This window comes from Equus quagga, chromosome 12 (assembly GCF_021613505.1).
Source record: "Equus quagga isolate Etosha38 chromosome 12, UCLA_HA_Equagga_1.0, whole genome shotgun sequence".
Classification (NCBI taxonomy): domain Eukaryota; kingdom Metazoa; phylum Chordata; class Mammalia; order Perissodactyla; family Equidae; genus Equus; species Equus quagga.
Window position 1 is genome coordinate 32,704,671 of NC_060278.1, and position 15,259 is coordinate 32,719,929.

The following is a 15,259-nucleotide window of genomic DNA, read 5'->3' on the forward strand; positions in this document are numbered from 1 at the left end:
CTACAGCTATGGTAGCCACACTTTCCAGTCAGCTGCGATTTACGTCGGCAAACTATTCACCCTGTACCCTCTTTCACACTCAAGTCCCAGTTCTGATGATAAATTTTAAGGTTAGCCTAAGGCTGGCCTTCTTTTTTTTTTTTTTTTTTTTTTAAAGATTTTCTTTTTTTTCTTTTTTTTCCTTTTTCTCCCCCAAGTCCCCAGTACATAGTTGTATATTCTTCGCTGTGGGTCTTTCTAGTTGTGGCATGTGAGACGCTGCCTCAGCATGGTTTGATGAGCAGTGCCATGTCCGCGCCCAGGATTCGAACCAACGAAACACTGGGCCGCCTGCAGTGGAGCGCGTGAACTTAACTACTCGGCCACGGGGCCGGCCCCGAGGCTGGGCTTCTTAAAGACTGTACTTCGAGTCTGAAAACCTCCTAAGCATTGTCCTGAACTCATGCGTGTCAGAAGCATGCACTACATGTTTACACAATAACCTAAAACCTAAAAGTGCTATGCATTTTGTATACAGCTAAAGTTTCCTACTCTTTATCGACTAGGCAAACTAAATTTCAAAAACAAATTATCATGTTTACCAAAGGATCTAATTTTTAGGACCCACAACAAGCTAGACACAGGATCACTGTGAATTGTTAAATTATTTAAAGGAGAATAGATTTTAAAAAGTCAAATCAACAGCGAACCAAATGCTTCTTGAATATTTTTAAGACTAAACCTATTTTCTATAACCCACAGTTTGACTCTACTAGTGATAAGAAATAGGTGGGACATTGGGGCCGGCCTGGTGGTGTAGCGGTTAAGTTCGCACGTTCCGCTTCGGTGGCCCGGGGTTTGCCAGTTCGGATCCTGGGTGCGGACATGGCACCGCTTGTCAAGCCCTGCTGTGGTAGGCGTCCTGCATATAAAGTAGAGAAAGATAGGCACGGATGTTAGCTCAGGGCCAGGCTTCCTCAGCAAAAAGAGGAGGGTTGGCAGCAGATGTTAGCTCAGGGCTAATCTTCCTCAAAAAAAAAGAAAAGAAAAGAGAAAGAAAGAAAGAAAGAAATAGATGGGACAGCGTACTGTCAATTCTTGGTCCTGATACCACACCTATACCAGAAAACCAAGTTTTTGGCAAATCTCTCCTATCAGGCTCTTACTTTAGTTGTGTCTATGGCTGGTGTCAAATATTTTGGTGAAATCCTGACACTTCTTTTAAGGACGCGTACTTATGCTAGACTATCAACCTCGACTGGGCTCTAAACTGCATGAGGTCTAAGAACAAGCCTTAGTCAATTCTGTGTCCTCTATGTCGCTTAGTATACCGTATTACACCTAGTAGAGCACTCAAATACTTGCTGAGCTGAAATGCAGCAAGGATTATCTAATGCTTTCCCCTCTCTCATGTTCTTAAACGTGACCTATGGAAAAGAGCATCTCCATTCTTTCACTTATTCAAGAAATATTTATTGAACGCCTCCAATGTGCCAAGTACTAGCAACACAGACGCCAACATGATGAAGTTCCTGTTCTCAGAAAGCTTGCCTTCTTGAGAGGTACCTCTTAAACTGAAGGATGCAATCCATTAGAGAATTCTGAAATCATTTCAGTGAGTGGCACCAGTATTATTTTAAATGAATGAAAAATAATGGAATAGAACTTCGAGGACATCACACATAGCAAGGTGTTTCCTGAACATTTAGTTCCACTTAATTGTGTATATAATGGGTATGATATAAAATGTATCTCTTAGTTGGTCCAGGAGAAAGCTGTTCTGGGAGGATCCCCTAAATTGCATCTCAGTTTAAATCTCATTTTAAATGTTTACTTACCAGCAAAGCTATAAATAAAGCAATTTAGACAACTCTGAGTCAATAAAATATACGCACAAGCTCCTGTGTGTCAGGGACTCTGCTAGACACTGGGGATATAATGATAATTAATCCAGTCTTTGTCCATAAGGAACTCATTAGGAATGTAAACAATCAATCACAATTTGATAAGTGTTAAAACAGAAATATGTGCATATATAGTAAATTAATAACTCATTTTTTGGATGCCACTCTCAACATGCTTTCACTTATTCTGTCTTTCATCATGATAACAGTCCACGTAAAATACGTAAATCACTTTAGGAATGTTCAGGCAAGTAATCTGCCACGGTCACATAATAAGCGGCTAAGCTGCCAACAGAGACCAGGTTTGTTAGCCTTCACCGACTGCTTTCTCTAGCACACGACTCTATTTCCTAAGAGAGAGCCTTATGTGGTCTTGATTCTCCTCAAAAGATCTTGAAGTATCCTGAACAACTTCAGAGCAAGATGGAGATTATCACTATTAATTCATTTTTCCTTACATGTTAAATTATGGTGACCCCTCATGTACCATGACAAGTAAAACAGCTATCACCTACTATTTGCCTAAATGCCATGTAAGTGTTCACCTGATCACTAATTTACTAACGTAGAGACCTCCTATTCTGGGAAATACAACTAACCCTCCTATCTGAAGGAGACAGAAAATCTAGGATACGTTCCTTTTGGAAACTAGAATTTTAACTGTACTTCAACCAGACAACTTTTTTAATACTGTGCAGCAAACTAGAAAACACAACAGATTATACTGAGAACTGCTGGTGACAACTAACATATTAAATTCTTTATCTGGCGATTCTTTTAACATATTGTTGGACAGTGACCTACCATTTATAATCACACTATGGTCTACAAACAATCTCAGGTTAAATTGTTTATTTTCAAAAAGACTTATCAATTGGTTCCACTAAGTTCATCCGGCTGAAGACAGGCTGTCAGCTCTCACTCTACAAGGAGGGAAATGGCTACACAATTAACCCCAATGTTACATGCATACTATGAGGGAGACTGTAGAGCTTGTGTCAAACAGACAATAGCCTGCTTTCAAGGCTTCAATTCAGGCACCACCTTGTTCTCTGTAGTACAACACTTCTCTAGATGGAGTGAGGGAATTCCAAAGATTAAGTGACTAAGTGTTGCAACTGCTGAAAGCATACAAATGGAAGTTCATTTAGCTTCCATAATCCTGCAAATAACAACACTAGCAGTAACAACAGCTAACACTTTCTAGCACCTATCATGTGCCAGGCACCAGTCTATGCATTTTAAGTAAATTGACTCACATGATCCTTACAATAATTCTATGAGCATTAAATATATCACTATTCCCATTTTAGAAAGGAACAGGGGCACAGAGAAGTTAAGTAACTTTCCCAACGTCGCAGCAGTAGGATACAAATCCATGCAGTATTGATTCTAGGCTATACCATGAAGAATTTATTCTAACAGATTCCAGACAGCAAGCTTGACCAAGGAGCAGAAGGTTGAGTACAGCTTCTTGTTGCCCTGCCTCAGCTGTGACTCTTTCTCACATGGATATGCTTGTAAACCAGGGAAGGTGGTGGGGGCCCTTATCTGCCACCTGATAGGCTAGGCAGATCTGCCAGGATAGCAGGGAGGAGCAGGCCCCTGGAGGGGAGCGGCCAGGCAAAGGGCTGAAACACATAAGCCATCGCTGGGGTCCAGCAGCACACTTCCACACCCTCTTGCAGGCAGCAGCAACGAACAAAATGACACAGTGGAGAAAGGAACTGTTTCAGGACAAGTCCTAGGGGAACTTCAGGCGAGTCCAACAAATCTTTTTAAAGTAATTACTATGTACCCAGCTCTGTGAATAAAGGGAAGAGGAAGACACCATCTCTGCCCTCAAGCTCACTGCACAGTGAGGAACTTAAAAATTTATGCAGCTGCTTTACTGTTTGATACCCACAGATAAAATGGCAACAGGTCAGAATGAATGGGGACTGAAACATCACATCTCTTGCTTCCTTTCTTATTTGTTAGCCTTTTAAAAGTAATACTTTTACTTTTAAAAGTTAGCCTTTTAAAAGTAAAAGAAGTTGATTTAAAAAAACATAAACCCTCCAGCATGGTACCTTATGGCAGATGGTAAATGGAGATAATATTGAAGTGTCCCACTAATTCTCCTCAGTTCAAATGGACAAGTACTGGAAAAATATGACAGCATATTCATTTGCTGACGAATGACACAGTAGAGGGGAAAAACTGACAAGGCAGAAGAGACTGGTGACAATTCTGAGAGAAGTCCTTGCAGAGGAGAGGATGGGAACCAGCACAGAGTGGAAGGCGAGACCTCAGACAGGGACACAGGCGATGCATTCCTATTCCATGTAATGGGAGGAAGGGCAGACTACAGGAGTACAGCGGTGGTGGAGAAAATTCTCTTCAGTTGCTCCTTTTTTGAAAAAAATGAAATAAGCAGTGAGGTCATCTGCTGAGAGAAGGACCGGGGAGAGCATGAAATACTGTAGTTGTCTTGGAGAGTGGGAAAGTCAGTTGACCAGAGAAGTGGGGAAGCACTGCCAGACAGCATTTAGGGTCCTCATGGGGTTTGTGGTCACGATTTCAAAGTGAGATTAGTCACTTTGGTTGTGTGTTTTTCTCTAGCTGTGTTCAGCTGCTGACAGTTCAATTTAACTAAGGTTGCCAGACAGTATGACAGACGGAATGATTACAATGGAAGAACACAGACTCTAACTCAGATGAGGGGAGGAGTAAACGAAGGATCATTTTAAGGAATTGGCTCACTCAACTGTGAGGGATGCTAACTACGAAACTTGCAAGGCAGGCTGGCAGGCTGGAGACCCAGGGAAGAGCTGATGCTGCAGCTTGTCTAGAGGCAGAATTCCTCCTTCTTTAGAGGACCTCAGTCTTTTTTCTTAAGGCCCTAACCTGCTCAGATGAGGCTCACTCACATTACGAAGGATAATCTGCTTTACTCAAAGTCCACTGACTTAAACGTTAATCACATCTAAAAAATACCCTCACAGCAACAGCTAGACTGGTGTTTGACTAAAAACTGGGTCTGAGCTTGGCCTAGTCAAGCTGACACATAAAACTGACCATCACAGAAATATTCAGAGGGGCCGGCCCCATGGCCAAGTGGTTAAGTTCGTGCACCCTGTTTGGCGGCCCAGGGTTTCACCGGTTTGAATCCTAGGGGTGGACCTGGCACTGCTCATAAGGTCATGCTGAGGCAGCATCTCACATGCCACAACCAGAGGGACCAACAACTAAAAATACACAACTATGTACTGGGGGGCTTTGGGAAGAGAAAGGAAAAAAATAAAGTCTTTAAAAAAAAAAAAGAAATATTCACAGAGAAGGTTTAGGATATAGGGGATTTTTTGGTAACTGCCCATTCATGACTTCCAGACAGCACAGTGGAAATTAACTTAGGCAGGAGTGTGAAATTACAACAAATAAATAGAGAAACATAGCACTTTCCAGGGATGGGAGGAGAAGGAGAAATGTAATGTGGTTAAGGGCACAGATTGCAGTGTCAGCTCTTGGTTCAAGACTATGCTCTACCACTTACGGCAGGATTCTGAGCAGCTTCTTCAACTAAGCTTCAGTCTCACCATCCTAAGGAATAACAGTATGAGGGAATGGGTTAGAGAAATGGTGGCATACAAAAAACACTCAAATGGTTACCTGTTACTATGGGAAGACACAATATTATAAATCTCAATTCTCCCCCCAAATTATTCACAATTTAGTATTACTACATTTAAAATTTCAGTTAGTTCTTTTTTTGACACACTGATTCTAAATTTAATCTGAAAAATGAATGTGAAAAAATAAAGAAAATTTTGAAAGTGCATAAGAGAAACCTGCATCACCAGAGATCAAAACACACTAGAATATTGCAATTAAACATCTGATAATGGTGCAAGACAGAGGCAACTAAATAAATGCAGGAAATAGACTTATATATCCAAGATAACTTAGTACAAGATAAAGGTGGTATGTACCGCCAATTAACGTGGGGAACCATGGATCATCCAATAAATAGTGTTGGGATAATTAGCTTTCCAACTGGGAACAAACATGAAGATTATTTCTAGAATTTGAGAGCAGGGAAAGCCTTTCTAGGGATGACATGAAGCTGAAAGGTCATAAAACGACGACACTTTTGACCACATGTAATTTAAAATTTCTAAGGCAAAAGACACTATACCCACATTTAAGCTTAATAAGGGATTTTATTTATTTACCGTCATTTCATAATTTATATGCTTGGTCCTACTGGTCTTCATTTTTCTTTTTGTTTTCGCTCTTACACCATATGGACTATGTTTTCTCTGCTGTTTCCCCTCTAGATAAGACTTTATCCCAAAAGTACTTATATTTACATGAAAGAAAAGTTTGCACATACACTCCAATACAATTTCCCAATATCAACGAGAATCAGTTGTATCTACTGACTTGCCTCCTCCGTGTACGGCTGCCGGATGCTTTTACCTCCTCCCTCTCACCCAGGGTTTGGTCAGTATAAGCTGAGACAATTTTTTTAATATCATGTTCATTCTCTTTGAAGAGTCATTCTGGATACTGGCATTGTTTTCAACCATATACATATAACAGGATTTAGCTACGGTAACTGACTCTTGATGCCCATGGCTTTTCATTGACACTGTCCTCCCCATTCTTAAGTTCTTGAGTGATCTTTTAGCTCTCCAAAGCTACCTGGATACTGTCCGTGTCCTTCTGCACATGAACGACAAATTGGGAAGCTTTGGTATTCAGACAAACGGTTTCCTTTTCAATACTCTGTAGATAATGCTCCATTTTATTAGGGCTTTGGGGTCATGAAAGAGAAGTCTGAAGTCAGCTTGGTTTTGTTCTCCTCTAAGTAAATTTTTGCCTGTGTGTATCTGTAGGATTTTTTGCTTTATCCTTAAAATTTGAAAGTTAAATCAGGCTTTGGTTGAATGTCCCTAATTTTAAAAATTCTGCCTAGCACTTGATCCTTTTGGATATTGGCACTGAGTCTTCTATTCAGAGTTCTGAGAGACTTTCTAAATCTCGCCATTTCCTCTGCTGTTTTCAATCCTCTGTTCACTAACTGCTATTGTAGTTTTAAATTAGGCAATGCTTCCCACCCTCGTGGAATCTATCCTAATCTCACACTGCTCCTTCTCTGGTACTGCCTGCTCTATTTTCAATGATCCCCACAAATCTACCTGAGAATGCAAATCAGAGCGTACCCTAAAAATGTCTCTTGTTTCTTGCTATACACTCACTTGAGAGGAGGCACGTGGCCTCATTTACTCTTTGTACTTGCTCACCCGCTCCCTGAAACATTCTTTTCCTGACTATCCACATGGTGGACCCCTTCACCTCCCAGGAATGCCTTCTTGGGGAGGTCTTTCTTGACCGCTCGGAAACTGTGGTAGAAACTGCCCCACGCCACCCTGACCTACACTGTCCCTCCCCCTGCCTTGCTATATTTTACTTATTTCAGTTTATTCTGTTAATAGATGACTCAGATATATGAACTTGGTATTAACTTATTTAACTACCTGCATGTATTTTCTGGATAAAAATCTCAAAAACCAAAAAGAAAAAAAGATTTATTTTCATCATTGGGGGAAAAAAAGGAATATGATAGAAAAGATGCCAATTCTTCTCAAGCTAATTTACAGGTTTAGCACCATTCCAATTTTAAAAAACTTACAGACTACTAGATAAATATCTAAAAGGACCTGAAAGCAGGGACTTGAACAGGTATTTGCACACCCGTGTTCATAGCAGCATCATCCACAACAGCCAAAAGGTGGAAGCAACCCGTGTCTGTCGACGGATGAATGGACACACAAAATGTGGTCTATACGCAAAATGGAATACTATTCAGCCTTAAAAAGGAAGGAAATTCTGATACACGCCACAACATGGATGAACTTTGAAGAAACTATCAAAGTAAAATAAGTCAGGCACAAAAAGGCAAGTCCCGTATAATTCCACTAATATGAGGTACCTAGCCAAATTCACAGAGACAGAAAGTAGAATGGTGGTAACCAGTGGCTGAGGGGAAGGGGAAACGGGGAGCTGTGGTTTAGTGGGCAGAGAAAAAGTTTTGAACATTGGTTGCATGACAGTGTGAATATATACTGAACTACTGAACTAGGTACTACTGAACTAGACAGCTAAAATGGTTCAGACAGTACATTTTACGTATTTTACCACCATTAAAAAAAACCCAAAAGACAAATAAAAGGATGGAATTTTTCAGAGAGCCTTAATAGCCAACAAAACTTTGGAATAATAACGAACGGAAATTCTCCCAGACATATACTAAGACATATTGTGAAATTATAATAATTAAAATCGTGTAGTAATAAGACTAGAGTCAACAATTCTGTTTCAGCAAGAATTTAGTATTTTGATAAGGATGACAACAATTTAGTGAGGAAAGACTTTTATTTCAAATAATGTGGAGTCAATCAGTTAGTTTTTAAGTGATTCTTCTCGGGGTAGGGAGCCATCACATACACCAAAATATACTCCTGGTAAATTGAAACTTAGAATTATTTTCATGTATCTCACTTACTTTTACTATTTTTCTGCCTTTCTTGTAGTTTATTTTGGGAGTCTTCCTTTACATTCTATTAACTAACTGAGCGACACTTGAACAATAATGTTGCTTCGGAATTTAAATAGTCTTATAGAAAAATGTGACAGTCAACAAATGGAAAGTATAAGTATATTCTCTCTTAAGAAAAATTCACTTAACAAAAGAATTCACCTAAAATAGTAGGCTCTCCTTGGTATTGAAAAACTATTTAATTGGTAAGTTTCATTAAATTCTATTTTGTTAACTTTATCCATTATCACAAATGTGACCTTGGGGCTGATATACACTATGCCACTGCAATTTGAAGGGCCTGTAATCACCAACATGCTTGGACCCTTGACGTCTGAGTATTTGCCAATCATAAAAGGGTTCCATACTTTATTATTATTATTGTGGTAAGCAAGATTGGCCCTGAGCTAGTACTTGGGCCAATCTTCCTCTATTTTGTCTATGGGATGCTGCCACAGAATGGCTAGATGAGTGGCGGAGGTCCACGCCTGGAATCCAAACCCGTGAACCCTGGCCACCGAAGCAGAGTGCACCGAACTTAACCACTACACCCTAGGGCCGGCCCCCATACTTTGTTTTTTGAATACTTCAAATCTTCCATTTTAAGTTACTAGGTTAATATTTATTCCATGCCAAGTCAAAGGACTGCTGAAAGAGAACACTGACATTTTCAGGTTTACAGAATACCTTTCACAGATGTTGTGGTAGACTCCCTAAGATGTCCACACCCTAGTCTCCAAAATCTGTGGATATGTTACATTACACGGCAACAGGACTTTGCAGATGAAATTAAAGTTACAGACCTTAAGATAGGGAGATTATCCTGGAATATCCCTGTGGGTCCCATCTAATTACATGAGCCCTTAAAAGCAGAGAGCTTTCTCTGGATGGAGGCAGAGGAGACGAAGTCTGAGAAGGACTTGAGGTGCTATGGCTGGTCTGAAGATGAAGGATGCAGATGAGGAACGCAAGAGGCTTTCGACAGCTGAGAAAGGCTCCCAGCTGACAGCCAGCAAGGGCCGAGAGTGAGCCCTACAACTGCAAGCAGCTGACTTCTGGGAACAATCTGAACGAGCCTAGTAGATTTGCCTCCAGAGCCTGGCCAGCTTATGCCTTGATTTCAGCCCTGTGAGACCTGGAGCAGGGGAACCAGCCTAGCCTGCCTGGACTTCTGACCCTCAGACGTGTGAGATAACAACTCTGCCTTTTTTTTCTTTTTTTTAAAGATTTTATTTTTTTTCCTTTTTCTTCCCAAAGCCCCCCGGTACATAGTTGTACATTCTTCGTTGTGGGTCCTTCTAGTTGTGGCATGTGGGACGCTGCCTCAGCATGGTTTGATGAGCAGTGCCATGTCCACACCCAGGATACAAACCAACAAAACACTGGGCCACCTGCAGTGGAGCGCGCAAACAACCACTCGGCCACGGGGCCAGCCCCACTCTGTCTTGTTTTAAACCACTATTCTTGGTAATTTGTTACTGCAGCAATAGAAAACAAATACATAGATTGAATTCTTTTCTTACACTAAACTAAAAAAATAAAAGATAATACCATGGATAATGTAGGAGGGCAGATTTATGACTGTTCTTTTTTTCAGTTAGACACATGGGTCACTGCTTCTATGTCAAGTGGTGGAAGTGGCACTGGCCCAAGAAACATACTTGGTACAAGAAAATTCAGACTAGTTCCTATTAACTAGTTAATCTATGTCAGAATTCAGGAACTGACAATGTTTTCAGAAAGATTATCTTCCAAGGAGTGACTAAGATCCAACTTTAAAACATAAACATTTCCAGGGCTGGCCTGGTGGTGTAATGGTTAAGTTCATGTGCTCGTCTTTGGCAACCCAGGGTTTGCAGGTTCAGATCCTGGGTATGGACCTACACACTGCTCATCAAGCCATGCTGTGGCAGTGTCCCACATAGAAAATGGAGAAAGACTGGCACAGATGTTAGCTCAGAGGATCCCATTCGAGCAAAAGAAAAAAAAAAAAGAGAGAGAGAAAGATTGGCAACAGATGTTAGCTCAGGGCCAATCTTCCTCACCAAAACAAACAAACAAATTTCCTCAGTCTAGTCCTACAGTGTTTACACAAAAACAAAACAAAAAACCATGTCAAAGAAGAATAAGATATTTTCCCTATCCCATTCCCATGATTCCCACCCCTCATCATTTGCTCACCCTATTCCAAGAGTCAAAGCTAAAATCCAGCAAAATACTAAGTAAAAGTACAAGGGAAAAAAATACAGAAATAGGTTCTGGCACAAAGAGAAGGGGGATCAGATGACCTTTCCATGCCATTTAAGTACTGGTACCATTCCCAACAAAAATGCATCGTTAAAATCCCATTCATTCAGGAAATATTTACTTACAGAACACCTTCTAGTGACAGGCTCTGTTCTAGATGCTGGTGATAGTATGACACTATCAAAGAACTTAGTCTAATGGGATGCACAGAATTATAACACATGCAGTGACTGAGGCACACAAAAAGTACAACACACAAGGGCAGAGTTCACCCAAGTCCGATAAATAAAGGCTAAGCTACAGCCAGATGGAGCAGGAGGGTGCAGCTGATGAATGTTTGAGTAAGACAGTCCAGACAGAAGGACTAGCATGTGTAAAAACACTGAGGTGTGAATCAGTATAGTACAGCCTGTGCGAATAACTAAAAATTTCATTGTGTGAGTATAAAGAATGTATGCTAAGGTGGGGTGGGAAGTAGTGCGGGATTGGTAGGAGATGGGCCTTTAACAGGCAAGTTAGAGGTCATATCATAAAGGATATTAGACTTTATCCTATAGAAGAATTTTCAGGAGAGGAATGGCAAAATCATTTACATTTTAAAAAGATTACTTTGGTAACAGAAGAGAAGATGGTATTACAGAAGTAATACCCAAGACTGAAACTAGTGAGAAAGCTATTATATTACGCAAACAGAGATAATGAGGACCTGAACTTGAGAGGCAACAGTGGATTCCCAGGTAACCAATTTAAAGATTTTTCAGAAAGTAAAATGAGACAGAAGTCATAGGTTCCCAGGTAACTGCCATTTTCAGCTCCCTGCCTGCCTTACCCACAACTCACTAAAAGGCTAGAAAAGCCAGACATGCCCTTTCTCAGTTTCATCACAGCCACGTGTGAGCCAATTCAGGACGACCTCCTGGGAAATGGGGTGGCTCTGGCAAAGCCTCTCCCTTCTACTGACAGGGTAGAGGAGCAGGCAGAAAAAGGCCCTTCTCGCCCCTGGCTCCTCCACATCTGCTGGAGGATGCTGTTGGTGCTGTGACACTCATTTTACAACTGGGAACAAAAGCCAACACGCTGAGGACAGCAGAGCAGAAGGATGCAAAGTCTTGGCCTGATGTCCCAGCTGAGCTGCTGAACTAACCCCGGAACGATTTAGCTGAGGACTTAAGTATCCTTCCAGTTTAAGCCACTGATTGTCAAGCTCTCTGCTACTTTCAGACAGATCAACCGAACTCAGAGACACAGGGCCTGGTGACTTGACCGTGAAGGGTTTGCAACAAAGAGGAATTTAGTCTTACTCCCAGGGCTCTGGCTTGGGAAACTGAGTAGAAGAAGGTGCTAGTTATCAAGACAAAATTACAACACGGGAGGTTTGATTTTGGGAGTGGGGGGAGGTGCTGGATGGAGTAAGGGGGAAGGGTCTGAAGTGGGGAAAAGAGGGAAGGGAAAAAGTGTGTTCCTGGACGTGTTGATTTGAAGACATTATGGAATCATTTAGGTGAAGCACATATTTAGATGAATCTGGAACTCTTTCAAAAAGTCTTAGAGAGATCTCCAACTGTACGGGGAGTCAGATCCTATCACACCTGCACGACATCACACTCTCCTGGAGGAGTGTGATGGAGACGGAGGGTGGAAAGGATGGAGTCCAGACAAAAGCTTCCTCATTTGAAGAGTCCTAGAAAACGCTTCTTCACTATGAAGACTCTGAAAATGTACACATACTATTAAAAATAGGAAGAAAATTGTTTATAGAATTAATCTACAACTTTATCACACTACTGAATATTTTTATTTTATAACAATTCACTAATACCCAAAATAACCTGAAAAGGACAAAATCTGGATCTATGGCAATGAAGACCTTGTGCTAAAGTGACTGTCCCAGAGACAGTCCCAGCAACTGAAACGAATCAGAATCACCTACTTCCCTACGTATGCCAGTAAATTAGGAATGTGAATAACCTCATTCCCAAGACTTGGAAAAATAACTCCAAAACATGTTTCATTGCTGGGGGAGCACCCAAAGTACACAGAGGAAAATAATCAGTGAGAAGGCGGCAAGCAATAATTCAGCAACCCTATGTAAGATTAAGAAACCCTTCCACAATTACAGTGTTCCTCCATGAGAAGGCAGTTAATACAGGTGACCCTGGTACAACTATTTTGTATATGTGGCAGAGTTATGAAAGAAAAGAAATGATCAGCGGTTCCCAATCTAGTGAAGGAAAAATACAGTCCGAGCTGGAGCAGGTGACAGTTTCAGAGACAGACAGACACAAGGCTACATGGCAGAGGTCCCTATAAACAGTGATTATAAGCGTGAACCAAAGGTTGCTTTTCGCGTTTACGAAGTTTGGACTTGGTAGACAGCTCATGTTCCGGGCCTGTGCGGATGATAGCAGTCCTCATCAAAGGCATCTCTGATGAACAGAAAGTCCAACCAAAGACAAAAGGAATCTGCCCCTGACATAAAGCAAAAATGTTTCAAACACCAAAACCGACTTGAGGAAAACGAGTATAACAGATATAAACTTGTACCTCAACCCACGGGTCTTAATTCGAAAACGTAACTCTCATCACCTCGCTCCCTACCACGAAAACTTTCAACGGTTCCCGCGGGCTCCCAAACCCGTTCAGCCCTTCATTCCAGCCCCAAGCCAATAAAAGGTCTAGTTTTGTCTCCTTTCCTCATCCCACAATCCGGTCACCCTGGACAGCTGACGTTTCCCAAACCCGACCTGTGCTTGCCTACTCCTGCCGTTCTGTTCTTGCTGATGCTTCTGCCTGGGAGATCCTAGCATCCTTGGAGTGCCGCCCCTCTCACCGCTCACAGTGTTCCCTCACCCAGCACCGCGTGTAGTCTCCTCCTCTACATCTTGTTCTGCTCTTATCAAAATTATGCTATTCTGTTCTAAATTGTCACTACTCCTGCACCTCTCCTATGATATTCTGAGTTCCTTAAAGAAGACAAGTAATTCATTTCTGTGACTTCTATAGGGTCATAATTGAATAAATAATTCTAAGTTGCCGAATTAGTGACATAAAACAAAGACTGAAAGCCCTCAAAAGGACAGACAAGAGCAAGTTTATCAGAAGTCTAATAATTCAACTATTTACCATTCTGAGAAACATTCACACGCTCCTTTTCTTCCTGTTGATAGAAAAAGCAGTACACACCATACAAACACGGGAATTATCCAGTAGAGAAGATAATGAATCAGACTGTGGATCTAGAAATTCAAGATCCTGTTTTTAGCCATCTGGGCAGGTTGAACTGACCCTTTCTCTACCTACTTTCTCTTTCACTACTTACTTTACAAAAAGTGACGTAAGGAATAAGATCTTTGTTAATCAGCTAATGTTTTTAACATCTTTCAGAACACTCCTCCCTTTAAAATATACTGGTTTGAATATCATCTCTAGCTTTTCCTATGTTTACCACAATTAGCAATGATTTTTGTGATTCACAGAATACCTCAAGTGTAAAGAAGCCCATTATATGCGAAAGAATGTACTTTCAGTTTTACTAAAAAAGCCAACTTCTCTCTTCCTCTACTTTCTCCGATTTCTTTTAGGCTATGAAACCGTGGCCCCGAGGCCACTGCATAATCTTAGTTCATAAAGGGGTTTAATAATCTAGAAGAAAAGGCAAACTGTGCTCTCGAGAGCAGAATATATCTTGAGAAATGGTTGGTAACAGTCTTCATGAATAAACAAGAAACCAAATTCAGACTGGGGGCAGGGGGCTAGAGAAACAGTAAAAGGTCAATGAAAAGTCTTGAAAAAGAAAGGTATCCAGCTGAACAGAAAAAGTTTAAATCCAGAGAACGGTTTCTTAACCAGTGACATGGGCCGAAGACCTTACAAAGTGCCACGTTCCTAGGAACCCGAGTTCCGAGGATTCTTCTCTGTAACTGTTTCCACCACGTGTCACTTTTCTCAGCATGTTAACCCAACTCCTGTCACCTCCAAGCTCACATCAGAACTCAACTCCACCCAACTCGACTCAAGTCCCCGCCAGCCTCGACGCCATCCTGACATAATTCCCGGATTACATTACGAGAATTCCTTTCTACCTAAGATGCCACACTGTGAAGTTTAAGACTTATAAACAATGCAAGGGAAGAAAAAGTTTAGAGTTGAGAATGAGGACCAAGACGCTGACCTCTAGCGCTTCTGCTCTTCTGCATCTTCAAGCCAACAGAAATAATGATAAAGATTTTTTCATTTGCCCATCCACTTACAAAAAACTTTAAACACCGCAGGCAGAGATAGCCCTTTACAAAACAAAAAATAAAAAACCCGAAGTAAACAAACCCAGGCATGCGTCTCACTACAACAGTAATTCCCTACCGGGCGTTCCAACTGCACTTCCGAGACACAGCAGCCCTCAGACTCGCCCGTGTGCTCGCGTATTCCAAAGTTGGATGACTGCACAAACGGGCTCCCCCGCCTCCGCCGCGGTCACGCCAGACGCCTGTTGCATCACCTGGGCGGCGGGCTCGCGAACCGGGGGCGCAGCGCCGCCGCCCCCTCCCCG

General features: G+C 41.5%; 1 protein-coding gene across 3 annotated transcripts in view; it reads right to left on the bottom strand.

Moving 5' to 3' along the window:
- Window positions 1-15,259, bottom strand: part of DESI2 (desumoylating isopeptidase 2) — a 55,979-nt gene that overhangs the window by 40,008 nt on the left and 712 nt on the right. The window contains exon 1 of one of the 3 annotated variants that reach the window (XM_046678892.1): window positions 5,419-5,454. The exons of the other annotated variants lie outside the window; for them this stretch is intronic. The gene's annotated coding sequence lies outside the window, so the exon portion shown is untranslated. Of the gene's footprint in view, window positions 1-5,418; window positions 5,455-15,259 lie in introns of those variants that run through there. 3 annotated transcript variants of the gene reach the window in all.